The sequence below is a fragment of the Dendrobates tinctorius genome, unplaced genomic scaffold, assembly GCF_039654945.1.
Source record: "Dendrobates tinctorius isolate UK_male_01 unplaced genomic scaffold, ASM3965494v1 ptg000014l, whole genome shotgun sequence".
NCBI classification, from domain to species: domain Eukaryota; kingdom Metazoa; phylum Chordata; class Amphibia; order Anura; family Dendrobatidae; genus Dendrobates; species Dendrobates tinctorius.
In genome coordinates, this window is record NW_027361682.1 from 13865159 (window position 1) to 13878916 (window position 13758).

General features: G+C 45.6%; 1 protein-coding gene across 3 annotated transcripts in view; it reads right to left on the reverse strand.

Annotated features, from left to right (window-relative positions):
* The window catches only part of TEKT3 (tektin 3), a 116051-nt gene that overhangs the window by 40264 nt on the left and 62029 nt on the right, over nucleotides 1-13758 (reverse strand). The window contains exon 1 of one of the 3 annotated variants that reach the window (XM_073559628.1): nucleotides 897-1031. The exons of 1 other annotated variant lie outside the window; for it this stretch is intronic. The gene's annotated coding sequence lies outside the window, so the exon portion shown is untranslated. Of the gene's footprint in view, nucleotides 1-896; nucleotides 1032-13758 lie in introns of those variants that run through there. One more of the 3 variants, XM_073559629.1, reaches the window with a different exon arrangement.

The window sequence follows — 13758 nt, forward strand, 5'->3', positions numbered from 1 at the left end:
AATAATGGAGCCTCCAGCACCGACCTCCACCCGCAGAGCCACACTCCACATAGAGAATAATGGAGCCTCCAGCACTGACCTCCACCCGCAGAGCCGCACTCCACATAGAGAATAATGGAGCCTCCGGCACCGACCTCCACCCGCAGAGCCGCACTCCACATAGAGAATAATGGAGCCTCCAGCACCGACCTCCACCCGCAGAGCCACACTCCACATAGAGAATAATGGAGCCTCCAGCACTGACCTCCACCCGCAGAGCCGCACTCCACATAGAGAATAATGGAGCCTCCGGCACCGACCTCCACCCTCAGAGCCGCACTCCACATAGAGAATAATGGAGCCTCCAGCACCGACCTCCACCTGCAGAGCCGCACTCCACATAGAGAATAATGGAGCCTCCAGCACCGACCTCCACCCGCAGAGCCGCACTCCACATAGAGAATAATGGGGCCTCCAGCACTGACCTGCACCCGCAGAGCCGCACTCCACATAGAGAATAATGGAGCCTCCAGCACCGACCTCCACCCGCAGAGCCACACTCCACATAGAGAATAATGGAGCCTCCAGCACCGACCTCCACCCGCAGAGCCGCACTCCACATAGAGAATAATGGAGCCTCCAGCACCGACCTCCACCCGCAGAGCCGCACTCCACATAGAGAATAATGGGGCCTCCAGCACAGACCTCCACCCGCAGAGCCGCACTCCACATAGAGAATAATGGGGCCTCCAGCACCGACCTCCACCCGCAGAGCCGCACTCCACATAGAGAATAATGGAGCCTCCAGCACCGACCTCCACCCGCAGAGCCACACTCCACATAGAGAATAATGGAGCCTCCAGCACTGACCTCCACCCGCACTCCACATAGAGAATAATGGAGCCTCCAGCACTGACCTCCACCCGCAGAGCCGCACTCCACATAGAGAATAATGGAGCCTCCAGCACCGACCTCCACATACATGGCTGCTCTCAGTGCTCTGTGCTGTGCGCACAGGACCTGTGATGAGGTCACAGGAGGGGAGGAGACAGGGGTCACATGATCGGGGGCCCTGACACCTTACCTCCTGTGATCTCATCACAAGCCTTTGCACGCTACCAGCAGCATCAGCGTTCAGGCTACTTGTAGATGCTGCTGGTAGCAGAGCACATAATGCCGCCCCCACGGTCACTCACTTTTAGGTGGGGAGAAGATGGAGTGCCATTGCAGCAGCCAGCAGGAATGTGGTGGGGGCCCCCTTAGAAGCTCTTGTGGTGGGGGCCCCGGGGCTGAAGCCCCGCCTGCCCTGCCTATAATCCGGCCCTGCGCGGTGGCGGATTATAATGGAGCAATTTACTGGCCTGGGCTGTGGGCCCCTTAACCCCACTGGGCCCGGGGCAACTGCCCAAATTGACCTCATTATAATCCGCCACTGAGTGTGGCCACCAGGAAGACAGCACATCATCTTCTGGGAGCCCTCCCTTGCATCGTCAGCGTTTGACGGTAAGTTTTTATTTCCAAAATCCATCATCTCTGTAATATATGTCTATTCATTGCCTTTTATTTCAAAACAGGAATCACAAGATGAAGAGGAGCTCCCAGAAGAAGAAGGAAGGGGTGGACAGACACTTGGAGTGGGCTCACAATTGGTAAGTTTTTTGCATCAAACGCAGAAACACAACATCACACTACACACAACACATAGAAAACAATGTTCTGCAGACCACACACAGCAAACAAATGCCCACATCCAAAGACATAACATTTTTTGTTTTTTTCTCTAGTCTTCCCAATCTGGTGGTCGGCCAAGAGGTCCTCGCAGTGCCTCCCAGGGTCGTCGGCGACAGCAACGCGGCGGTCACCAGCGTGTAAGTATAAATATTTTTGCTTTGTTTTTTTGCACTTTTTATTTCATTTCTTTTGTGGAGGCTAATTATGTTATTTTTGTCTTTTTCTTTAACAGCCTTCACAGCGTGCTCCCGACTCTGACGGTGAGGATGGAGGACTCGATGTGGACCACCTCATCGATCTCGTCAGAGAAAGGGAGCCGCTCTGGAATATGGCTGACCGCCGCCACGCTGACCTTATCGTTACCCGACGACTCTGGGAGGAAATCTGTTCGCTCCTTGTGGGCCACTGGGAGGACCTCGATGTTCGGGCCCAGATTAAAGAGCGTAAGTATATACAGTACCGGTTGCTTGATGTAAACCAGTGTTTCCCGAACTCCAGTCCTCGTGGTCCCCACGGATCATGTGTTCAGGATTTCTATTTACTATGGAAATCCTGAAAACATGACCCCTGGGGACCATGAGGACTGGAGTTTGTGAAACACTGATGTTGTATACTAACCACTCCTTTCTCGTTTCAGGGAGTTCAATAAAGAGATGCGGGCCCCGAGTGGATCTGGAGGACGCAGGAGCAAGTACAAGTACGCACAAGCCCTGTCGTTCCTCCGGGAAATAATGGTCACTAGAAGGTAAATATTACACACCACATGTGAAAAAAAATGTTAGATGTAACTTTTTTTTTTCAGCCAGGGCCATACCATGTCAGTATTTTAATTGTTTTTTTTTCTCTTTATTCCACAGCACGGTGAGCAGCACTCGGGAGCCTGCACGATTGGGCCCTTCTGAGGCGATCCCTGAGGAGACCGGCACCGAGGGACACTTCGACCGCCCCGGTACATCTGCACCTTCCCAGCCTTCCCACACATTCGACCCATCTGTCCCATCCACCAGCACAGGAGCATCGTGGCCGCCTACATTACATGAAGCTGCTGGTGAGGAGATCGCTTTCCCTTTACCCCACCCTTCTGCCCCTGCCACCTCTAGTACACCTGCGGGTACTGGGCGGCAGCGGCAGAGGGGTCAGGAAAAGAGTTATGCGCCAGAGTTCTTGCATCTGAATGCATCTTTCCAGAACTGTCTAAAAGTCTTGTCAGAGCAAATCTCCGCAGGCTTTCAGCAGATCAACTCCAGCATTCTGGAGGTGAAGACACTTCTGCAAACCATGCATTCAGAAGCAAGATCTTCGCCAAACCACACCTTTTTCAGGTCTGTTGTGGAGCGCATGGCAACACTATCTCCTACCCAGCAGATGCATGTAATGCATTCGTGCCACGGTGCTCTACAGCAGGTTACCTCCCAACCTCCACCTCCCACCACTGTAGTTCCTCCACCTGCACCCCCTCCAGCCACTTTCCATCCTCCCCCTCCTATTACATCTGCACCCCCTCCAGCCACTTTCCATCCTCCCCCTCCTATTACATACCAGCAACCTCACCAGTACCAGCAACCTTCCCAGTACCAGCAACCTCCCCACTTCCAGCAACCTGCCCCGTACCAAACTCCTTCCCCATACAACTTTCCATCAACATCATCTGCTCCTACAGTCCCTGCCCAACCCTCCACTCCACCGCCCACCACCTCTTCTGCCTCCCACATGTCCACCCATTCTGTAGCTTTTTCCACACCATTACCTCTAACTGTTCCTTCCCCACCACGATCCCAGTCCTCTCTCCACAATCCCATTGTCGAAGTGTCCCGCAGCCCCTCCAGCAGTATTTCCACCCCACACTACACCGAGTTATAATGTTTTTTTTGTAATAAAAATGCTCATTTGGTTGGTTTCAAACCTTTATTAAAAAAGTTTTTTTAACTTCAAAAACAGTTTACACAAAAAAAAATATTTTAAATAAAAGTTAAATTATTGTTTACACTGGTTGTCTGTCATTTCTTTCTGCGGCGAAATATGTTTAAAAAAAAGGTTAAATACAGGGTATTTAAAAGGTAAAAAGGTATTCAAAACCAGGTATATAACTGTGGGTAAATTTTAGCTTTTTGCCACAGTTGTGTTCCTGGTTGTGTTTCAAGCAAAGTATTTCACCTGAAAAGTTGTGTTTATTGTTGGTGATTTCCTAACAATGTACACAACTTTTGTTAAAAGGTGAAATACTTTGCATAAAACACAACCAGGTACACACCTGTGGCCTAAAGCTAAAAATAGAGACCATGACAAGATAGCCAACTTTGGTTGGCAAAGGTATATACTGTTGGTCCAGAAGGTACACAAGTTTGGTTAGGGCACAAATCTTTCACACTCTGTCATCCTGCCAGTGTACTCTGCCTTGAGGTGACATAAAGTATAGTGCAAAATTGTCCCTCATTACTGAAACCGTCACAGAACTTCTAGTGGTGATATTTCCAATGACAACATCCATCTTCGCCAGTAACTTGCTCTTCTCTCCAACCTGCACTTTCTCCTCTACAACCTGTCAAAGAAGGGCTGTAGGAACATGCTATATATAGTTTTCCAGTAGCCAATCCCGTTTGGAAGGCCACAAGGGTCAATTTTAAAAACCAGATCCGGCGTAATCCGTCGAAAAACGGATGAACCGGATGAGACGGATCCGGTTTTGTCTGTCAAGAACAAGACGGATCCGGCAGAAAACCAGATCCGGCACATCAGGTTTTACAAAACATTTGCCGGATCCGGCATTCCGGCACGACGCCGGATCGCGCCTGACGCCGAAAACCTGATGTGTGAAAGTAGCCTTAGAGAAGCATCACATGATTTTTAGAACAGTGCGAATACTTTTGTCCACCCTCTTTGTTATGTTTGGTGTGGAATTATATCCAATTTGGCTTTAGGACAATTCTTTTTGTGTTTTTTAATTTAAGACAAATTAAATGAAGATAATAATACCAAAGAATTTGTGTTTGCAATCATTTTCAGGAAGAAACTGAGTATTATCTGACAGAATTGCAGGGGTGTCAATACTTTTGGCCATGACTGTATGTAGTATGATGGTCCACTCAATGGAGCCCTATATAGTATGATCAACCACCTCACAGCCCCCTATATAGTATAATGTTTCCCTAAATAGTATGATGGTCCACCCTGCAGCCCCCTATATAGTATAATAGTTCATTAGCCCCTATATAGTATGATGCACATCCAGTTGGAAGAATGTCTCAAGTGGGGCACCACAAGTTCTGTCCTGAGCCCTGTATTGTTCAACATCTTTATCAATGATTTAGATGAAGGAATTGAGGGTAAACTGATTAAATTTGCTGATGACACAAAGGTTGGAGGGATAGCTAATACTACAGAAAAGAGAGAGGATTCAAAAAGATATAAATAAACTGGAGCAGTGGGGAGCAACTAACAGAATGGTTTAACAGGGAAAAATGCAAATTACTACATCTGGTTAATAAAAATGAAAAAGCATATACAGAATGGGAGGAACAGGGCTAAGCAACAGCACATGTGAAAAAGACTTGGGTACACTAATAGATCAAAAACTGAACATGAGTCAACAGTGTGAAGCAGCAGCAAAAAAGGCAAATACAATTCTGGGATGTATTAACAGAAGCATACAGTCTAGATCACGTGAAGTCATTATTGCCTTCTACTCCTCTTTGGTCAGACCTCATCTGGAATATTGTGTCCAGTTTTGGGCCCCACATTTTAAAAAAGACATCAACAAACTGGAGCAAGTTCAGAGAAGAGCGACCAGAATGGTGACCGTTCTGCAAACCCTGTCTTAAGAGGAAAGGTTGCAGGATTTGGGAATGTTTAGCTTGCAAAAGAGAAGACTAAGAGGAGACTTAATAGCTGTCTATGAATATCTGAAGGGCTGTCACATTGTAGAAGGATCATCTTAATTCTCATTTGCACAAGGAAAGACTAGAAGCAATGGGATGAAACTGAATGGGAGGAGACACAGATTAGTTATTAGAAAAAACTTTTTGACAGTGAGGGTGATCAATGAGTGGAACAGGCTGCCACAAGAGGTGGTGAGTTCTCGTTCCACGGAAGTTTTCAAACAAAGGCTGGACAGACATCTGTCTGGGATGATTTAGTGAATCTTGCTTTGAGCAGGGGGTTGAACCAGATGACCCAGGAGGTCCCTTCCAAGTCTATGATTCTATATGACATGATGGTCCACCTAACAGCCCCCTATATAGTTTGATGGTCCACCCCTCAGCCCCTATATCAGTGATCCCTGCCCTTTCTAACCTTGAGAGCCATATCCAGCTCTGAGAGAGCGTCGCAAGCCACATCCAGTTCTGAGAGAGCGTCGCAAGCCATGTTTGAGAGAGGGTCACGAGCCACATCCAGTTCTGAGAGAGGGTCCCAAGCCATGTTCAGCTTTGAGAGATGGTTGCGAGCCACATCCAGCTCCCATACTCACATTAGTGGCAAGTGGCAACCATTTCCCTATTATGGGTATAATGACAGTCAAAACTTTTCCACAGAAGCACTACTGTATACCAAGATCCAAGGGTTCCCACAATCCCCCCTTTTAGTGTTCTCCCATCAAGCACTCCCAGCACACTGTCATATCCAGCTTCAAGCACCTCCTCTGACCGGTAGTATCATCCTGTCTCCAGCACACCATCCTTAACTTATCTCTAAACCCCTAAGACCACTATATGTGCATCTAGATCTGCTCTTCTGTGCCGGACTTTGAGATGCGCTTTTTATAGCTCTTTGCTAGACCTGGAGCTAATGCACCAAGCTAGCTGACAGCCGCGAGCCACAATTCATGAGATTGCAAGCCACATGTGGCTCCCAAGCTACAGGTTGGGGATCCCTGCCCTATATAGTATGATGGTCCACCCCATAGCTCCCTATAAAGTGTGAGTGTCCACCTCACAGCACATCATACAACGTGATGGTCCACATCACAGCCCCTATATAGTATGATGGTCCTCCTAAGAACCCATTATATAGTTTGATGGTCTACCCCACAGCCCCCTATATAGCATAATAGTCCTCCATTTGCCACCTATACATTATGATGGTCCACCCAACAGCCCCCTGTATAATATGATCGCCCACCTTACAGCCCCTATATAGTATAATGGTCAACCTCATAGTCCCCTATATAGTATAATAGTCCAATAGCTCCCTATATAGTATGATGTTCCACCTAACAGCCCCCTATATAGTTTGATGGTCCACCCCACAGCCCCCTATCTAGTTTGATAGTCCACCCCACAGCCCCCTATAAAGTATGATGGTCCACTTCACAGTCCCCTATATATTATGCTGGTCTCCCCAACAACCTATTACGTAGTTTGATGGTCCCCCCACAGCCCTCTATATAGTATAATAGTCCCCCAATAGCCATCTATATACACTGCTCAAAAAAATAAAGGGAACACTCAAATAGCACATCCTAGATCTAAACGAATGAAATATTCTCATTGAATACTTTGTTCTGTTGAATGTGCTGTCAACATAATCACAAAAAAATCATCAACGGTAAACAAATTTTTGAACCAATGGAGGCCTGGATTTGGAGAGACCCCCAAAATGAAAGTGGAAACAAGTCAAAATGAAAATCAAAACAAGACAAAATTAAAGTGGAAACAAGTCAAAATGATGCTCAGTATTGTGTGTGGCTTCCACGTGCCTGTATAACCTCCCTACAACACCTGTGCATACTCTTGATGAGGTTGCGGATGTTCTCCTGAGGGATTTCCTCCCAGACCTGGACTAAAGCATCCGTCAACTCTTGGACATCCTGTGGTGCAATGTGACGTTGGTGGATGGAGTCAGACATGCTGTCCCAGATGTGCTCAATTGGATTCAGGTCTGGGGAACGGGCAGGCCAGTCCATAGCTTCAATGTCTTCATCTTGCAGGAATTGCTGACACCCTCCAGCCACATGAGATCTGGGATTGTCCTGTATTAGGAGGAACCCAGGGCCAACCGCACCAGCATATGGTCTCACAAGGGGTCTGAGGATCTCATCTCGGTACCTAATGGCAGCCAGGCTACCTCTGGCGAGCACATGGAGGGCTGTGTGGCCCTCCAAAGAATTTCCACCCCACACCATTACTGACCCACTGCCAAACCGGTCATGCTGAAGGATGTTGCAGGCAGCAGATCGCTCTCCATGGCATCTCAAGGCTCTGTCATATTTGTCACATGTGCTGAGTGTGAACCTGCTGCCTGCTTGAAGGACAAGCGCAAGAGACGAGGACCCCCACCCCAAAAAGCCAGTGGGTGATGTGGTACGAAGAAGAGATGGTGGTTCTGGGCTCAGGCATCTCTCAGGAGAATAAGGAGGAGGCTGCTCGCCGAGCACAGCAGAGACAAGAAGCAATGGAGATCGAAAGAGGGAGTATTGCAATGTGGAGTGCAAACCCCATGATACGGGAGCCCCACGCATCCCCAACTCGCCCAGTGCATTTTGTGCACTCCATCCCGCCTGAGGAAGAGTTACCACCACCCCCACCTGAGAGGACCACCGACCCGGGCACTCCTGGAGTGTACGGACTCCGGCCTTTGTCCCTCAGAAATACAGAGCAATAACAACACCACCGGCAGGATGTATTAATTGATGGATACAAAGGGGGCATTCCTGACTATCGCTGACCCCCATGTGGTTCGAACCGAGGCAATTCACCAGGGCCCAGGAATTCCCATTGTCCTGGCAGGGAATATACAAATATATACAGCGAGCTTTGGTACGTTTGGATTATGGTTTTTGAGAAAAACTGTGTTGGATTGGAGTTATGGGAGGACTTCCTGCAGATATCCTCCTTGGAAACGACATTGGGGAGTTACAGTGTTATTTTGTAGGAGCAATCACCCGACTACAGGCCCTTCAAGCACCACAACATCTGGACCTCACCGGGGAGCAATCAGTTTGGCCAGAAGGTCCGTGGGCTTCTCACTCTTCTGAAAGAACAATTGGAGGGAGTATCGCAGACATCGGAATGCCCATCATTCCCTACATTCTAGAGTTCAGAGACCGTCTCACCCAGCTAGCTACCTTGGCTAATGAACATCAGCAAATGGCCCAGTCCCGTCAAAAAACCTGGTATGACCATAAAACCAGGAACTGGGAATTTATGAAAGAACAACAAGGGCTCATGATTTTTGAAACCTCTGCCACTGTACAAGGAACTATAAACAGTGGATCAAAGTGGCCTAAAGTGAGCAGGCCGGAAGTCTGTGTAGACCTCATGGCATGCTCACTTGCTAAGAGGGGGGAGAGGTTGTGATGGTGGGATATGGTATGTGAATATCATTTTGTTTGTATTAATATTTTATTTTCATAGTGTTCTCTTGTAGGATGAGTTATTTGCTAATTGATGAATGGCTGTTGTTCCCATCTGATATCAGCCACTTAAGTACTGTATTGTTGTCTTCTCACAGGGTCAGGGAATAATCCTGTCTGCTAATATACTAATGACATATTGATCTGGCTTGTTGAAACAATGAGCCTCTGGGCCCCCCCCCCCCCCCCCCCCCGACTTGTGAATGAGGAGTGGGACTTTTAAAATATTAGGGAGGTGAGACACAGATCAGTGTGTGGAACTATGATGTGATCGCAGCACCTCAGAGAGAGAGAAGAGTATATGGACTATGTCTGTCTGCTGGATTGTTGAACTCTGATTTTCCCAGGGATTTTATCCTGTTACTGAACTGCATTCGGGTTCTGGACTCTTATCTTTTGTGTGGTGGATTGTATATGGATCCTTCGTATTTTTGCCTAAATAAAGGTCTTGGGATTGTTGACTCTTCTTTTGCTCTGTTGATTGTATGATACCGGAGAAGGACCCCATGACAGACATAATATTTCCACTTTGCAAAACCTTAATGTGGACTCATCTGGAAAGAGCAGTTCAGTTCTGGGCACCAGTTCATTAACAGGATTGAGCTTGAAAAGGTACAAAGGTGTGCCACATAAGTGATAAAGGGTATAGAGGATCTTGGTTATGAAGAAAGAATAAAATTAAATCTATTTAGTCTTGAGAAGAGACATTTATGGACGGACATGAGTAACTTGTACAAGATCATACAAAAGTTATGGTCAAAAGCTGTTTCACATAAAACCACCTCAAAACATATCGAGGAGCTCACTATGTCAGGAGAAAGGTTCAATCTCCAGAGGAGACAAGACTTCTTTACCATAAAAAGAATTAATCTGTGGAATAGTCTACCTCAGGAGCTGGTCACAGCGGGAACCGTTTATGGTTGGATGCTTTTTTACAAGAAAATAACATAAATAATTATGTAATTGTGTAAAGTTCTTTTCTGAATGTTTGATCCAGTGGATCAAAAATTGGGATCAGGAGGGAATGCTTAGCTCTTTTGGGGCCAATCATATCAATCATGGTTGTGCTTGTGCCCACTCTCTTGCTTGACGTAGATCGGTGTTTCCCAAATTTCTGTCTTCATGGCTTCCAACACATCATGTTTTCAGGATTTCCTTAGTATCGCACAGGTGATGGAATTTTTATTAAGGCATCAGAAACTGCCACAGGTTCATGCATACAGACAACAGGAAAAAGATGCACCAAGCTCCACATTGTTGGATGTGAAACCTCCAAGGCATATGCCAAGCCCTGAAAATTAAGGCATCACTCCAAAAATATAGTTCAAAATATAATCGACTTTTATTGGCCCATGTGGACCATGATGTCTCACAACACCTGAGTGTGCAGGATGTAAGTGCAGCACTGTTCAGAAGGGGAGGAGACTTCTGGGTGCATAACTTTTTGCCCTCTGGTTGTTGGGATTCACTTTTCTTCAGTTTGTTCTACCAACCAGGAGCAAACATCTGCACATTTAAGTTGTACTAAAAGAGAGGATCGAGGATAAACTGGTGTCATTGCTTACCCACTGCACCTTTCTCCTCCTATACACACAGTAGGGAAATTAGGAGTTATTGAAAAAGAGCGCAATGTGAAGCCCTCTATCTATCTATAGTCTCTAGCTTCCTACGTATCCATTTTATTAGAATTTTATCAGTAGCATCCACCTTATGTCTGTGTTTTCTGCCAGAAGAGTTCCAGAGAACTGCAGTCAGGTTATACTTTAAGATTCCCAACCTTTGTTCTGGAGATGATCAAGATCAACAGTTCCTGACATCTATAATTACACTGTTGCTACTGCAACATCCATCTAACCTGATGTTTCCAGCAGATATGATGCAGTATCACTGTAAGGCAGTGGTTCTCAAACTCCAGTCCTCGTGAACCCCAACAGGTCATGTTTTCAGGATTTCCTTAGTATTCACATGTGATGGAAGTATCATCAAGACATCAGGAATTCTCTCACATGTGTAACACTATGGAAATCCTGAAAACATGACCTGTTGGGGTCCGCGAGGACTGGAGTTTGGGAACCACTGCTGTAAGGGAACCCAACCTGTCAACATAGTAACATAGTTAGTAAGGCTGAAAAAAGACATTAGTCCATCCAGTTCAGCCTATAAAATTCTGTCAGAATAAATCCCCAGATCTACGTCCTTCTAAAGAACCTAACAATAACTGTAAGATACAATATTGTTACGCTCCAGGAAGACATCCAGGCCTCTCTTGAACCCTTCGACTGAGTTCGCCATCACCACCTCCTCAGGCAGGGAATTCCACATTCTCACTGCCCTAACAGTAAAGAATCCTCTTCTATGTTGGTGGAAAAACCTTTTCTCCTCCAGACGCAGAGAATGCCCCCTTGTGACTGTTACCTTCCTTGGTATAAAAAGATCCTCGGAGAGATATTTGTATTGTCCCCTTATATACTTATACATGGTTATTAGATCACCCCTCAGTTGTCTTTTTTCTAGACTAAATAATCCTAATTTTGCTAATCTCTCTGGTACTGTAGTTCCCCCATCCCCTTTATTAATTTTGTTGCCCTCCTTTGTACCCGCTCTAGTTCCATTATATCCTTCCTGAGCACCGGTGCCCAAAACTGTACACAGTACTCCATGTGCGGTCTAACCAGAGATTTGTACAGAGGCAGTATAATGCTCTCATCATGTGTATCCAGACCTCTTTTAATGCACCCCATGATCCTTTTTGCCTTGGCAGCCGCTGCCTGGCACTGGCTGCTCCAGGTAAGTTTATCATTAACTAGGATCCCCAAGTCCTTCTCCATGTCAGATTTACCCAGTGGTTTACCATTCAGTGTGTAATGGTGATATTGATTCCTTCTTCCCATGTGTATAACCTTACATTTATCAATGTTAAACTGCATCTGCCACCTTTCGGCCCAAGTTCCCAACTTATCCAGATCCACCTGTAGCAGATGGATCTTATCCAGATCCATCTGTAGCAGATGGATCATCCATCAACTACCAGGTAACTTAGTTCTACGGCCACCATGAACATTATGTATAATGGGCACAACCAACCACAAAATCAATGTCTCCTGGAGTGAGACTAAAAAGCTATTAACACCAAGAAGTCAAGTTGGAGCATTTTTATGGCCAAGATTCTGTTTGTCACTATGTCAAACATCCTCGGACATACGGGACCTTATAATTCCCAGTTGGTGATGCTGTTTCTTTGGGTTCTTCTGACCACGTGTCAGTGTACCCTGGTTGACCAGATGAAAGCTTTACTTTCTTTTACACACAGTATGGGAAGACCATTGGAAAACATGAGCATATAATGAAGATGAGAGAAGACAACAAGCAAAATAGAGGTTGGAAAAACAACTGATAATTTGGCCAAAGTGTCCTAAAGGTCACAGTAAGAAACAAATGAAAGGATCCACAATGGACAATGTTTACATTGCAGTAGATGGACCACGCCTTGGAAGATGCCTTCTGGTCTCATCGGAAGAGTCTATATCCATTGTACAGAGAATGTTTCCACAATTGACAAGAGAAGGGACAATATAGGGATTTCCTCACTGAATAATCTTCTCCCTCATTGGCCCTTTGGAGTTTGTTTTTCCTGGAGAGAGTCTTCATCACATCAAAGTAGTTGGAAAAAAATCCATCTTACACTGTGCTCGAGCTGCGGGGCACGTTTCCATAAAAATCTCCGGACTACAGGGGTTATGATATTTAAGGAATTCGCAGTCTATATATACAAATATATATTTATATATACAAAATAAATATACAAATATTAGACAAGTGTTTCAATATGAAGACGATTCGAAAATCTAGTTCAGAATTTTTCACCTTTTTAGAATTATTATAATGGAATGCTTTGCTTAAAAAGTTTCTCTACTTTACTCAATCACTCTTTATTAGTAGGTTCCATCAATAACACTGTTCTACATATTTTCAAAAGTTGTCAGGTTCAGTTATGAAATAAGCTATTTCTTAATGATTTTGACCTCCTGAATCAAATCTGACAATGAAAATGTTTAGTTGGCTCTTATTTCTATGATATCAAAGAGTTTTACTTTTACTGCTATGTATACTGCTCAAAAAAATAAAGGGAACACTTAAACAAGGATGTGATAATTAAGTGTTCCCTTTGTTTTTTTGAGCAGTTTATAATTAATTGTTTCTGTCTTTGTTTTTTTCTGTTTATGCTGCATGCACACCAGTTTATATCCCAGTTCATACTTTTGGTTATTTTTCTATCTGTTTACATCATATGCATATAAAGGTGTGGCCAGCTTTTCCTTGGTGGTGTCCCATGTCTGTATGTCCACTAGTGGGCCCCAGTCATACTCAGCCCTTATCCACATGCATGTGTAAGGGGGTGGTGTTGCTATAGACAGTAAGAGACATGCTGCCACTTTAAGAGACAGCACCCCCCTTGGCTGGTGTGATGGTTCGCTCTGCTCTCCCTTGCAAAAGACTGTGTGTGTTGGTCTGCAAAGACTGGAGAGTGGAGGGGTTTGGCTCCTGTATGGAGATTCTGAGCTGACGACGCTGCAGGGGGCTGTGTGCCTGCAGCTGTGAGAAGAAGACGCATAGCTTGAGTCTGACTGAACTTGTGAGATTGTGTAGACTCTTCTGGGGATAATAAAGGTGCTGTCCTGTGTTACCGTGAGGAGCCATGA